We start from the raw sequence: 16,080 nt of genomic DNA, 5'->3' as shown, positions 1-16,080 counted from the left end.
CAAATGACCCTTGTGAAACTGTTAATTTCCTTTAGCAGCGTGCATCTGTTTTATTTGCATACAGAATCTGTTTTATTGTCCTCTGATGAGACATTCAGCTCTGTGGAATTTAGAAAACACAAGTTCCTACTTTTCTTTCCATTTGGCAAACAACAGGAGTAGTTAGTGTGATTGCTTCAACTGGAGAAGACAGCATGACTAAATGTTGTGGGTTTGTCTCAATTTAACAAAGACAGTGTGAGTAGTAACAATAAACCATCACAGCATCCGTTGTCTTTTCTTCGAATCATCTCATCAGCATTAGAGAGTCAGGAACCACTTTTCTAATTGTTGTAAAAGCCAGTAATTAAATGTGGTCTGTGTCAGTGATATGTCACAACTTCCCATTAACACAGAGAAGCCCTAGAGGGAATTCAATGTTCAGAGTTTTGCACTAAAAAACAATCTCCACCTGACAGCAAGAGCCTCCACACTTCACTATGCGACTGCTGAGGTTTGCTCCCACTCAGCCATAAGGGCATTACTGCCCACTCTTGTAAAAAATATACATTATTTCTGCAATATTAAACATTTTTTAAACTGGAATACGTGTACAAGCCCAAATCATGAAGGCCACCCTCCTACAAAACATGTCCACATGGCAATACTGTATATAGACCTTTACCTGTTACTTTAAAGCCCACATACTATTGCAGGAATAATAGTTGTAGGGGCAAGAACAAAGCCAAGCTGCTGGAGTCTAAAAGCTTTTTCCTGGTGATCAGGATGGACAGATGAGTCTGGAAGTTTGTGTCTCTGAGGAGATAGTTTTTTACTCCAACGGATGGAGCCGCCAAAAGAAAAAGAGAGACTGATGCATGTGGCAGTGGGCGAAACGATGCTGAAGTTTGTAAACTGGAGTCTGATTGGTTTGTACATAAGCAGGAGATGACAAAGAGGAGACAAAAAAAAAAAGAAGAAATGGACATAAGGATGAAAGAGAAGTAGAAAGAAATAATGACAGGATGAAGAGACAGAGAGGACACATCCAGACTCCGCTCAAGGTAAAGTGAACATTGTAGGTTTACCAGCATCTCCTCAGGCTTAAAATAAATGGCAAATGACTTGGAAGGAAGCGAGAGGTGGAAACATCACCAGGGAATCTGTATTTGATGCAGAGAAAAAGGAAAAGCGGGGAAGACAGATAAATGGAGATCCTCTGGGGAGTTACGCAGTGGAAAAAGTAAAACTGTTCCCCTCCTTCACTTTGACAGCCTTTCCCCGGCTTCCTCTTCTCTGTCAGTTTTCTTTTTCTTCCTTCCTTCTGACGTCCACTTTCTCCAACACATTCTCATCCCAGGGCATCAAATACTGATGCTCTGTCAAGTTCCTCTGGTGCCTCAAACCGATGTCTCTTACCCAGTTCTCCTCCTTTTACCGTCTTACTGGCAGTGCACTCTACCAATACAGGCTTCTTTAAGGTGAGGATTTACCTGTCATGTAACAGAAATAACGTTCAGTGTCAAACATACAGCACTGTTGCGGCTGTTAGCACATGTGTGTGTCTGCATGAAAAAGCTTATTGGGTTTTTCTTTGTATATATTTACTAGCTGCCATTTCCAAGAGCCACTTCTTAAGTTTAAATCAAATTCATTCCTAATTAATTATATTGTGTCTCCGAAGTGCTCACCACACTCTAGAGGAATTGGTTATGGATTTTATAGGGTGAGGAAATGATTCTCTTAGCATAATAAAATTCTCTCACTTATAATATTTGAACTGCACTGTTACCAATCTGCCATCACTGTTAGTTTTCCTTATGAAAATGTCACTTTGTAAAGATATTTAACTTTGTATAAATGTTATGGTGGGTAGTTACTTTAGTCAAGAGCTTTTTAAACTTCATTTATATAAAAGTATTGGCAGAAAATATGAGATGATTAAAATATGGATGTGGAAATCTTTTGACTGACAGCGAACTTGTGCGCAGAAACATCAGGCGGGCTAACGATCGGGCAGCTTCAGGCTGTGGAACAGCAGCAGCTGGATGGACTACCACTGAGGAGAAATATGTTGACATCATCAGGGATTTAAACACCAATACCCAGCAGGCCGATCCACTCTGCAGCGATTAACAGGACTCTGATGTTTTCGTGTGGGTGACAGACGAATTGGAATAAAACACTTCCAGTGAGTGAGTGAGAGTTTATATGAGAGCAGGAAGGAGTCACAGAGTGAGACGGTAAGAAAAAAACGAGACAAAGAGAAGGGCTGACAGAAAAAGACGCGGAGGTGAGAGGGCAGATGTGGCTTCAGAGGCTCAGAGACATAGTTGGGAGTTCATTCGTTTGTGTGTCTGTTGATAGAAACATCACAGGTCCATCCTCTGACTGAAGGCCTGCTATCAGCCAGCTGCAGCCTGGTGTGTGAAAGAGAAAAAAATAAAAAAGAAACTAAGTGAAGCAGAAAGTCACAGTTGGAGTTCAGCAGCTTGAAGTTCATTATGCAGATTGCACAGTTTAAAATGCCTCCATTCTTCCACTCTAATTTCTCTTTTGTGGTCTATTTGAGCGTGGAAATGATCCATTACAGGTTACCAACAGCAGTGAGGTCAGAATAATCAGATTAGAAATTCAGCTCTGCATATCTATCAGTTTTTTCCTTTTGCCATCTGCACCTTTGAATCTGATTTGGCCTACAGTGAGTGAGAGTTGGAAGAATTTTCTGTTAAAAATGTGAATATGAAAATAAATGCACAAAAGCTCAGGGTCAAACGTACACACAAACACACACACACACACACACACACACACACACACACACACACACACACACACACACACACACACACACACACACACACTCTCACACTCCTACACATAAACAAATGATCATTTGTTAAAAAATATGGATAAGTCCTTTATCTTCTTATGTCTGTTTGGCTGCAGCAGAAGCTGTAATTTAAATCTCTAATTATAATTGTTCACTGAAGGGAGACAAAGCAGCCCTGTACTGTATATACTGTAAATTGTGGTAATATAACATTAAGCTAGTACATTTAATTTTTACAGCTTCTGTCTGAACATTGTTCTGCTTATTATAAAAATTGTGGATGTGCTTGAAAATAAATTGTGTCATAAACTATTCTAACAAAAAACCCCTCAGGTGCACCAGTGGACGTCAGTCCTCAGGGACCATAATGCCCGGAGACAGCACGGTAAGGTAAGGTAAACTTTTAGGTCTTTATAAATTCACACACTGCAAATAAAATAACATGTGATCTCTGGAGTTTCTGTAGCTGTTGTCAGGTCAGGACCTCCACTGTGAACGCAACACTGACAAATCCTCACATGACATGGTGAACTAGTCAGTGAACAGCTGCTGCTGTGGAGCAACGTGTTCGACAAATGGGGGCATTTCCCAAGTCCCTTATTTTAACGTCATCTTTTTTAAACGATCTGGTATTTAAATGAGAGGACAGGCCTGGGAAAAACTTTTTAGTACAGAAATAATGGTTTGCTCCAATTGTGAATTTGGGGTGGTCCAGACTGAGACAGAAACAAAGACTCAGAAGGTTCGGACTCATGATGAACAGCTGCTGGTGGTTTTACAGCAGTGAGGATTATAGAAGGAAGTGACACTGTAAGAGAAGCAGGAAAGTTGTTGCTATTAGAAGAGAATAACAGGTATTAGAGTTGGAGAATAATAAATGGAGCTGCAGAATCATTCGTTGGTCCCTATGTTTTGGTGTTGGGCTGCAGAGTAATGAGAAGGTCTGAGAAACTTCACAGAAACAAGCCAACAAAGGGCTGTACAGAGGAGATGTGAGGCTCCTGGGAAATCAACATAATGAAACCTTCTCACCTGAAAACAGACCGTTGGGCTGCGGAGCGACTGCTGGATCAGACAGAAAAATGAGCAGATGACAAACAGGCTTCTAAGAGACAAGGATGGAAAGATCTACCACTGGTGCACGTTACCTTCTCTGCTGCTTTTAACCATCTAGTCCAACACATGGGAAACAGTCCTGGATGAATCTCATTGAACTGGTAATGTCTTAAATCTGATTAGTTATCAAATAAATTCCCAGGATGCTAGAAAGAACCACATGATGTAGTACAAGTTAGAACAGAGAGCAGATTGTGTTTAGGTGGCACATTTACAATTATTTCCAAATGCAAAGATAAGCTAGTAGCCTTAAAAGGATAACAGGTGAGCTGAACATGCAAAATGTAAAATGATGATGAATAAAGTTTATCTTATTATATCTTATGTTAAATATTCAACACAGTTTAAATGGAAGAATTTCTTTCTTGGAAATTTCCTTCAAGCCAAACATTCTTAAGGGTTTAACCTTTAGGAAAATGTAAAATAAAGCACAACAGAAAAACTGGTGGAGGTGGGTGTAGTGCATATTTTAATCTTTCTCACCTCTGTCCAGGACCAGCAGACAAGGGTTTTCTCTTGCTGAAACAACAATTAAAACAGAACATATTCAGAAAATTAACCAGCAAACACTTTTAGAAAGTGACACTGAGTCTCCCAGCTGTCTGTCAGGCCAGGCCCACTCAGGCGTTACAGTAGCTACTTAACGTAAATGGTAGAAAATAATGAATTTTAGTTGAAGTTTTAATGTTTATTAGATTATCACAGCGTTGACATATGTCATAGGACAATGGTGCAAACTGCTAGACATTAAAACGGAGCAAATCAAATGTCCAGACACAGGTTTGTCCCCGAGTCTGTGTCTGGGTTAAGTAGCTTCTGTAGGCTCCAGCCTGGCCCAGATCTAATATAAAGGCAATGGACTGACTCTTCACACATAATGAAAAGAGCCACTAACTGCAGCAAATGGGAACAAACAATCAAATGATGTTGAAATGAATATGGATCAGATCTCATTATGACTGCAGGTGTTTTTTTTCAGCCATGTGTGAATATATTCCCTGAAATTAGCTGCGTGTGTGTGTGTGTGTGTGTGTGTGAGTGTGTGTGTGATGTGAGGAGATTCCAACTGTGTTAAATACATGACACATTTCATCTGGACAGAGAGAGTGGTTTGGTCTCAGACGGATAGTATTCCTGCTGAATGCGATTATGGAATAATGTACGTCCATGTCTGTGCCATCTGCTCTGGTAGTTTCACTGCTTTTTATGGATCAGAGGAAACAGACATGAAGGCGTGGATGAAATATTGCACTGGAGCCAGGATGACCTGACTGCTGCCGGTTCACACATCTACAAATACGCAGCAAACACATCTTTTATTCCAAGGTGGCAGAAAATCAATAATTTTCTAGAAGGGAAGTTAAACAAGTGACACAAATGACAACTGATAGTCAGATTGTGTTTTATGTGTGTAACGTGCAAGTGTTGGTAGCAGGTGTGCTCTGTAGGGGGGAGCAGGTGGGCTCAGTGAAGTGGTGAAGTGAAGTGGTTTTGTTTAAGGGCACAGTCAACCATCCATTGCTCACCTATGGAGTAGATTCAAGATGTGTTCACATCTCACATTCTTCATTCTTGACAGGCCAAATTTATTTGTTTTTTGAATCTTGGCATTGAAGCAAAACCACCTGCAGCTCCTACACCACCAGACTACCCACTGCCACAACCTACAATCAGTTGTAGTATACACATTTCCCCACTGAGTAAGTTTGGATTCGTGGTCCCATTACCTGAAAGAGACGGAAGACGTGATAATGAAAATGTCAAACACTATAATTTTCAAGCGCAGATGTTTGTTTTTCTGGGCTGGTAACCGAGCCTCAAAAGTGTCAGTCTTTCCGGGTTAACAGAAACAGAAACTGTGACCAACTAGTGCGACCATGTTTGTGGCTGGGTGTCATATTAGCTCACCTCCTACAGTAGTTCACCAAATCCACCTGCAGGCCTGCAATCTCCACTTTATATGTGACAATGACAGGCAACCCCCACAAACTGCAAAATCTCTGTTGCCAGGTTTGACAGTTTCTTGCATGTATTATCCACTGTTCAATTACAAAATAACTTTGAATTATTCCTTTAAATGGCAACACGTGATCCTGACAGAGTTCACTCTCTGTGTGACTCAGATGTTTGCAGCACGGGACCAGATTAGCATGAAGGTCACCGTGGTGCACGTCCCCATTTCTCCTGTTCTTTCTAGAAAGCTAACATCCCTCATTTCTTTCCATTTTACCTGTTCATATCAAATTGTTTTTCAAACTCTAAAAGCCCTGAGGAGTGTTGAGTCGTGCCAACTCTTACCAAACCTCTGAGACAGGAGCTGGAAACAGTGAAACCACAGCAGGGCCATCAAACAAGGCGATTCGGTGGTGGAGGCTGATGTAACGAGCTGCTTTATTGTGCTGGTGTATTCAGCTCAGCCGTGACCGAACATGAAAAGCCCACAGCAAAAACAGGTTGTTGTTTGCCTTCCTGGATGAATCCTCTGAGAGCTCCTTTCCCAGTGTTCAAACAAAACAACACCGAGCAGCTGATAAGAGCAGAAACTGACATAAACATGAATCAATAATTCTGAGGAAAACAAAGCTGAATTATTAATTATTCATCAGTAAAAAAAAAACACTTGTCTCCTGAGACAACAATGAAAGGTGACTGAAATGGCATTTTACCTTTTTTTTACTGAAAGCAGCAGCCAAGGAGACTAAAAGAAATCTTACCCTTTGGTCGATGCATGTCCTGTAGTCTTGGAAATGATTGGCACTTCTTTGAAAACTTCTTTAAAGGGACAGTCCACTGAGTTTACCCATGACGTTCAGTCTACTTACCATGGGGCCTGAAAACAATTGTAAAATGTCTGTGGCTCTGGATACTTAGACGTTTTGACCCAAAGTGTGCAAACCAAAAGGTGTGGAGTCAGTTTTGGTTCATCTGAAACCATCCTGTCATATTATGGGAAAAGTATGATCCAGCGTCCTTGGAGCCCAGCCCATGATAAGGAGACAAAGCTGGTGTCCACAGTGACTAAGTTCTTCCATGAGAACCGACTGGTTGTAGAATTTTTTATAAGTGTAACACAAGTTTGACAAATAATGAACAGAGACATTGAGACACCAGTTCACATTCAGTCCACTAATCTTGTTTGCCTTGCAAACAGCACATTGACAAGTGTGACAAGTTACATCAAAACTGAGAGACTGATGTGACTCCTCGTTTGACACCCAGCTATCCTCTCTGCTGCACAGACATCACAGGAGGGACATGGGTTGTCTCACAAAAACAGAACGGCCCTGAAGGAATCTTCTGCTCAGGTTGTGTTCAGGTTGTTGCAACTGTTTCAACTTGACACAAATTTTGTCCTTCAGGCAAAGAAAAAATATTCCCTCACCAAACCAAACCAGTTTACATACAAAGCTATTTAGTGATGGTAGATTGCTGAGCACGATGCAGAAGGCCTGACTCTAGTGACATTTAATATTACAGTCATGAAAACAGAACAGAAGTCATTGGTGACCTAAGCCTTATCTGACCTAACCAATCAGCATCTTATTCTGAAGAATGGGAGCAGAATTTAGCAAAATATGAATAAAAAACAGGCTGTATAGTCTGTGCCTCTGTGCCATCTTTGTTTTGTGTTGCACTTTGCAAACAGATTCTGCACAGTAGTGACCAGAGGTGGACGGAAGGAAGGGGACGACTGACTTCATCATCCATTTTAAAATACCGCACAGTCTCCGATCACAGTCTGATGACAGTTGTGGGGCTGTTTGATTATGTTGCCAGGCCAAATGTAAAACTTAACTATGAATATTTTTTTTTGTTTGTTTTTGCAAATACATAGTTGTAATTCTTGGTGAAGTATCTAGCCACAGCAATACAGCCGCCACTATAATTGCAAATGGGTTTTAAAAAATGTTCCTTCTGGTTTTCAGACACAACGAAAACAACACATTTAGTTTGTAACATCACATCTTCTAATATGAGATCTGTCAGTATCTGCTGTCTGATTTTAGGATGCGTAGCAGCAGTTTACTATGTCTCAGTGGTGTCCTCAAGATAATTTGTCGTACATGATCAAATAGTATCAGATTGTGGTTCATCGTCCCACACGGGAGAATATGGAGGTCATTTTTCATTTGGCTGTTCTGATGCTTAACTGAGAAAGATACCAAAAAACAAAAAAAACAAAAAAAACCTGCCTTTTCCCGATTCACTGAAATCTGTCTTTGTCTCATGTAGTTCAGAACCTTGTAAACTAATAATCCATCACTGTGCTCTGACCTTGGAGCCTAAACTGCATCACTGATATGCTACAGACATACAGAGTGAGTAATGGCACAGCCTTTAACACCTGGCCTGACTGGCTCTCTGTCAGTAGGAATCTGGATCCAGGTGGGATGTGACTGTGAATGTGATCACAGCTGTAGTTACATAAAAAAAAACCAAGTGACATAGAGCGTTGGCCACAGTCGCTCCAGAAAGATTGATGTGGAACATGGTCTGTTCTGCTGCATGTGGTGAACATATTAAAAATAACAAACCTAATTAAAGGTAGAATAATTGTCAGTAGTGATAGACTGCAAACGGTTTTTTATCCCTGACACATGGATATGACAGCTTTTAGCTTGCTCTGATGCCACCACAACAAATGATTCTAGTTTCAACAATAGAAGAGAATAAATGTCAACATGAGTAAGTAGGAAGTGACTGAGGTAGTGCAGTTGAAGTGCTGCACTGTGATAGATGTGGACGATGTGTATCGCACAGTGGACTATTTTACTGAGAGACGGTGTGTGGGGAAGGGATTGAGGGGTCTTGGAAGACATGCAAAGGGCGGGCTGAGGGTTGATGTATAACGTAGAGAGAGTCAGTGGGGGTGAGAGTGTTCGATATTGAAAAGTATAATACAGCGTATATCTAATCTGACCTCAAGGGAGCACCAACTGTTGTTGCACACAGTGCCCTTTACACTAAATGATACCAAAAAGATGAGGGATGGAAAAGATTAAGGCTGGTGGTTTTACATTCCCTTAGACGGAGCACTTGATCTACAGAGAATATGACCTAAATTTCTATTAGGTCTCAGTTTGTGGGGTTGGGATGCTTCTTATTGGCGCCTGCCAAACTCTATATTTAAAAACATATTAAACACACTCTATATTTTCCTACAAGTCAAATCAGTTTAATTTGTAGTGCCTTTAATCAAGGCTGCAGTCTCACTGGGACTCACGACGCCTACATTATGAAACCATGAATGAAAACAAGGATAGTTTTCTAAAAACAAAATCTGCCCGGTAGGGAAATGAAACTGCACCTGTCAGCTCTAACTCAGCTCTCCTGCTCCCTGCGTGATCAAACAAATAACTACAGAAAACCCATCTTAGTTTAAATGGATCTATTTGAAAAATGCATTATTCATGTTCCCTTTAGTCGACACTAAACTGGCTGTAAATTACAGCTGGAAAACATTTCTCTTGCCTCATTGGGTGGATACATTGTGCTTTTAAAGAAGGGCTGGGTTGACACTAATGATTGCTGCAGTAGTTTACTGTAAGCTGCTTTACTCTGCTGTAGATTTGACATATAAATTCCACTGTCACAACAGAAAAACAGATTTTTGGTCATATTTACAGGGTTTATTAAAAAACTGCCTTCTGAGCATCTCACCAGGCACCAAAACACTAAACAGATGTTTACCCTGTCAGGCTACTGTCAAAGCATCTTGGTCCCCCTGCCTGTCACCTGGCTTAAAGCTAAATTGAAGCTAAATTGAACACTATAAAATGCCGCTGCTGTTGCTATGAGTGTCATTTCACACTGGCTTGGCAACACTTTTAATCCTATGAAACTAATGAGCAAAAAAATAAAATAAAAATCGACAATGTCGAAGAGAGACAGACTGACAATGATCAGCAAATACAGCAGCAAATTGAAGATGGAGAAAAAGAGAAAGGAACGAAAACAGAGGCAGTAATTTGAGGCAGAATGAGATGGAGGCCCCCGCTGAGCAGAAAATAGCTTACCATCCCTGTGTGGGAGATAGCAAAAAATAGGAGGCTTCTGTAAATGTCAGCCTGTAGGCGGGTGTAATGGGAGGTGTGCCACGGGGTAAATGAGAGACTTTAGGTGGAGAAAGCCTCATGATATCGATAGTAATGGGGACAGCTCAGGTGATACCTGGAGGAAAATGGAGCATTCCTACAGGGATAATTATATATGACTGAAAACACTGAAAATGCTCATACCATGAAACTAAGTTGGGCACATTGCATCTCATCTCAACAAGGCATTTAGGGCGAATATGAGAAATGTGGCACCTGCAGGTGGAGGAATCTTTATGTTACAGCAGAGCTGAAGGAACTAATGCTTTAAATGCATAGTTTCTGATACAGAAAGCCTTGAAATGTTAAAGATAACATCTGTTTTGCTGGTTCTGGTATTAAAACATGTTCAAGTGAATCTGATGAGCTCTATCACCAACTGGGAGCCAATTAAGTCTTACTTAAATAAATAAGTTTACAAGCAAGTGCAAGACTGTCAGACTTTTTCTGTGACTGCTTTTTATCTGTTTTTTTTAGCTTTGTATTTACACGTATCCAAGACCTGAAAGCACCAGGTGTGTTTTTTTGAGAAGTTTTTGGGTTATCATGCGGTTAAACATTAGCTGTCGCTGTTGACAACGAAATGCTTGTCAGACTTTGTCAGAAATATTTGACTGGTTGTTTAACAGAATGTTCCTACGGTCTCAGTTTATTCCTGCATGGTGCCACGGTTGATGTTTGCCGCCTGCGTCTGACTGACTGAATCTTCTAACAGGAAAACAGGTCGAAGAGGGAGGACAGAAGATAAAGCACAGGAGACAGACGGAGGAATCAAGAAAGCAATAAAAAGTAAAGAGACAGATAGCTTAAATGGTGCAGAGGTTCTTGAGTTGTGCTGAAAGTATTTATCAGATTGCTCTACAGTTTCACACCTTGATGCTCTCCAGCTTTCCTTCTGAAAATGAGATAATGATGCTCTAATATCTAATGGAAAAATAACACTTCCTGGAGAAACAGAGCTAATCTGTGAGCGGAGGACAAATCTTTAAACATGGCTGTCTGCAGCTAGTATGAACTTTGAGAAGGATTATCCTCACACACATCACTTTCTCTCTCTCCAAAACATTTCCAGCTTCTCGTCCGTCTGCATCCACATGAGTCAGTGTTTGTCCTGATGAATATCATGTTCATGGCTGAGCCACCTTACAGCCTCACTATCTACTAATAATAATAATATTACCTTTTTCCACAAACATTTTTCAGTTCCACCTCTGTATATTTTTACCGGGCAGGTGGAGAGAGGGAGCAGGCCTTTGACAAAACAAAATCCAGATGACCACGACTATTAACTAAGGTGTTTTGTTTCGCAACAACCACTACAACTGAAATGGCTGTGGTGAGCTGGTAAAAACTCAAGACTTCGGTGAAAATAAAGGTTTAGATAATTCACAGGACAGTGCACAGTGATAGCTTTCTTTATTTTTTGCTTTGCATCAGCAGCTTCCTGCATCTGTATTTGCAAACTACTCCTACCTACTGTTGTGATATATCGAATTCTCATATGAATAACATCATCCTGACATGCTAAACAAAAACAACAATGGCAACTAGCAGGATGCATGCCATTGCTATACTGCCCCAAAAAGCATTATGGCCATTCACACAGGAATGTGTCACTTAGCATAAAAAAACACTTTAGACTTGATGTATTTCAGTGGAAAATATGGACGTATCTTTAGGGCAGCGCTCCAATGTGCCAGGTGCTTTTTTTACTGAGGAGCCCAAGGTAATAAAGTAAAATAGTGTCACATTCAGATAGAGAAATATATGGTGCACGATTGGAGAAGTGCAATAAGCAAGGAGAGGGAGGCTGCATGCATTTTCTTATAAATGCAACAACATTCACAACTTCCTTCATGTCCTCACCTCCTGTCTTTGCTCCTTACAGTGTCCACTCCACAGACAAAGACAAAAATGCCCCAAAATTTAAAGGTTTAACCATTTTAAGTTTTTCATCTTGCCTGTGACAAAATAAAACATCTCCACTAGTCCCTGAACTTTGAGCCACATTAATCTGTCAGAAATACATGGAGTATGATCTGAGCAGATCACCTGTAAAACTGCAACAGGTGATGAAGACTACAGGGAACTCACTTCTATTCCATCTCTCCCTCTGCTCATTCACCTAAAACCCACAGCTGTAATTACTGCAGAGCAGGACTGCTGCAAACTACATTTCCACCTCAACAGGGGAGTTCCTTGTTGACTTACTTTCCATAATTTGAAGGTGTGCTAATGAAATCTTTATTTGTAATGCACTTCAAAATAACTGGAGCACAAAATGGATCGACAGCATCTATAGCAAGTAAATAAAATCCTGTGTGAGGCGACAGGATGTCCTGATCATGAACTTTAAGATTCCTGGTCTGTGTCCAGTCAGGGGCATTTTACAGGAACCTGTCACCTCTCAAAAGTCAGCAGTCCACTAAAATGCTTAATCAAAGTAAAAAGATGCTGGTTGGGCAGCCCTCAGGTAAAAGCACTGTGACCTGAGATTCACCCAAAAGACACAACCCAAACTGCCATGACTCTAAAACTCACTTGCTGCACATTTCTTTACTAGAGACTATATCTAGTATATTAATTCTGATCTTATTGGTTCATCCCAGACCTTTGGGAACAGTCTCAATTAAGTTACATCGAAACTGTAATGTCAATTTCCTAGCTGTTTCCTGAGCACATTTTGTAAATAGGATTGATTTAGAGACTGTAATCGTTGTGGTTAACAAAATACTGCTCTCAGACAAAGATTAGCTGTCTCTGTCATACCGGATAAAAGAAACAACTTCTTGCATTTCAGTGGACTGTAATTAGCTGTTCTGTTGAGGAGCTTCTCAGTTACCAAGCCCACACCTGAATGAAATGAAGTTTGTTCATTAGAGCTTCACTAGAGTAATGAATGAAGAGTGACAGTGGACTGGCTCCGCTGTCTCCTGCATAATGTGGGTGGGCTGATAATTAGCAGGACAAACGCTGTCATCTAATTACTCATCTGATTGAATTCAGAGCATGAGAAGCACCTCCGCACCCACGAAGATTATAAAACGCAGGCAGGCTGGATAATTACAAGCAGCCTGCACTGAGAGAAAAGAGCTTCATGACAAAACAAAGAGGTTCAACTCAGTCTTTGCCTGCTGTTTTATGAGACCAGGCCCGCTAAATATCTTCACATCTCCCCGGATTAACGTCAACAGGAGGCTTTCATAAGCTAAAACCACTGTCTCCTGAGTGTTCTCTGTGAACTTTGTCAACTTGACTCTATGCCACTGAAAAGGTTGGAGCTCGATGCCTGTGCAGCAAACAGAAGCTATAAAGATGCCATATTACTCCTGGAGCTCCAACATAACACCACAGGCCTGGCTGCTGTTTAGGGTCACTTGCTTTATGATGAACAGACTGTACTGCTACAATCCCATCACACTGAGAAAAACAACCAACAGAGCCTCCACAATGTCAAATACATTCTGCTAAAATTGCAGTTGCCTCCTAAAACACTACAAAAATACTATGACGTGGAATATTGTTTGTTAAATCAGTCGAAAACAGAAATGGAAAAATGACTGTTTTGGAGGAGTTGCATGCTGGAAGTAATTCTTGTTCTAACTGTTTTCATTTTTTAAGCTGATGATGACAAGATAACAGTTTGGAGTAAGTCAAAAATCATGAGATAATTATTCCATCTTCACAAGAAAGTAAAACCAGCACTTCCAAACCACCCTGCCTGCTTCAGCTGCTCTCATCAACATGCAGATCTGTACTGCTACAACCACCAGCAGCCCTCTGACATGTAAACAAACTGCTACAGCTGGAAACAATGGTAATTACAGCTTTCAAAGCTGCTAAGTACATGGCAGAGGGGGAGCAGAGGTGAATAATGAAGGAATTTAAGTCAACAAAATGGTCAAACATGCCAAGTGGTGGAGAAAACAGAAGCAGAATCAATGTGTGTTAATGTAAGAAAGTACAGATATATGAATGCCGGAGGTTTCTGATTCCTATTTCACTGGTATCAGCCTTCATTGCCTGTTAATGCCACTTATAGATCGAACTACACTGTCTGTAGATTTACAAAACAAAGACATGCAAAATAAACAGACTCCTATAAAGTTCATCTGCTGCCCTCAATGACTTTGGTGATATCTTCAAAATGATAACTTGTCCAGTATTTGGCTCATTGTTACGACCTAAAGACAAAACTAATGACATTCTCCTTAATATCAACATGCTAGATTACTAAACTAAGACGGTGAACATTACACCTGCTACTGTAAATAAAAGCATTGTTGCTAAATCCATTCATCATCTATACCCACTTATTCCTAACCAGGGTCACAGGGATCTGCTGGAGCCTATCCGAGCTCTCTTTGGGTGAAAGGCAGGGGTACACCCTGGACAGGTCACCAGTCCATCACAGGGCCACATAGAGACAAACAACCTCACACACTCACACTCACTCCTATGGACAATTTAGGATCTTTTGCTAAACCGTTATTTTGAATGAATGAATTACACAAATAAATACACAAATACAGAATTTTGAACAAGAGTATTTCTGTACTGAAATAAATGATACCAATAAAACCACTAAACCTAAGTTTTAACGATTCCTTCATTTATATCACAAGCTCCTCCTCCCTATCTCATAATGTCTTTATTTAACATTTTGTCAGTTTAACACTTAAAAGTACTAAAAAGTGCACATTCAGTAAAATATACTTAGCCCTTTATAAGCTAAGGCAGGCTGGATGGATCTTGATAGTGTGCTGTCAATAGAGCATCTCTGCAGCATAGAGGCAGCTTTATAGCCGAGTAGAAAAGACTGAAAGGATCAGAGGAAAAGTGAGCAATGTACAGTATAATCCATGAGTCGCATTAGCGTCAGCGCAGATGAAATGTATTGACTCGGCACGTCAAAGGTTTGTCAAATGTTTAATGTTTTCTCAGCTCCTCTTGAAGTTGACTGACTGACAGCAGATGGGGAAGAGACGGAGCTGCATCCAAGCAGTATTTACCATTAAGCACTGCTTGAAGATGAATATTTTATTTTCACTGAGACTTTGATATGAGTCATGATGCCCAAGATGTCAGTTATCAGCCTCACATCTTCTGATCACAACCAATGAAGAGGGTATTTATGTGAATGAAGCAGGGATCACTGATTGGAGGCTGTTCAATCATTTAGCAACCTCAGGCAGAAAGGCTAAGCGGCTCTTCACAGAGAATCACTTTGACAACCTCGGCTCTTAAATGCTTCGCAGCTTTACATAGCTCCCTCATCGCTAACAGCCATCACAAGCGTCAGCCTTGAAGAATGTGTAGCCTCCCACACTGTGGATCGAAGGAACAAGCATAAAAGAGGTAAATGTATGTAATCTTCTTCTGGTTGTTGAGGGGGAAGCTGTTGCTGTGTGTCAGCTTCATTTACCGTGGCAAAACAAAAGAGCTCCCTACTTTGACAAAAGTGAGTCGTCTTTAAGCTGGAAAGATGTCAAACTAAAATTAAAAACAGAATCTGATCTTCTTAAATAACTGGTTTATTTTCATCAAACAGGGTTTTGTTGATAACCAAACAACCAGAATATGGATAACCTGTATATTTCAGTGACATGTCACTCAAACTCACAAAATCACTGTTATTCACCAACACAGCAGTTGATAACACTTTAAATCAGTCAAAAAAAAAAAAAAATCACTCCTAAAAGGATAAGGCTGGACTTTTATATTTTATATATATATTTTAACAATGCAACAAATCTCATCAAAAGACCCATTTCAACAATGTGTTGATCAGTATCTGATCTACTGCCTGTGTCCACAGCCCTAAACCCTTTGGTTCCCACTGATGATGTACATTTTCAAAAGTTTGTTAAAAATATAGTTTTATTGTTTTAAATAAACAGCAGGGTGTGGCAGTTTTTGTTGGGGACTACTTTCAGCTGCACATTGATAAACACATGGAGCATAATGGTGCGTGAGTCAATACAGTGTGTGTGTGTGTGTGTGTGTGTGTTCATGGCAGTGAGTGCCGTAGTGCTGCTCATTTAACCGTTTGAGGGC

This window comes from Mastacembelus armatus, chromosome 17, assembly GCF_900324485.2.
Source record: "Mastacembelus armatus chromosome 17, fMasArm1.2, whole genome shotgun sequence".
Taxonomy (NCBI): domain Eukaryota; kingdom Metazoa; phylum Chordata; class Actinopteri; order Synbranchiformes; family Mastacembelidae; genus Mastacembelus; species Mastacembelus armatus.
The sequence above is the reverse complement of the archived record's forward strand: the minus strand, read 5'-3'. Positions refer to the sequence as shown.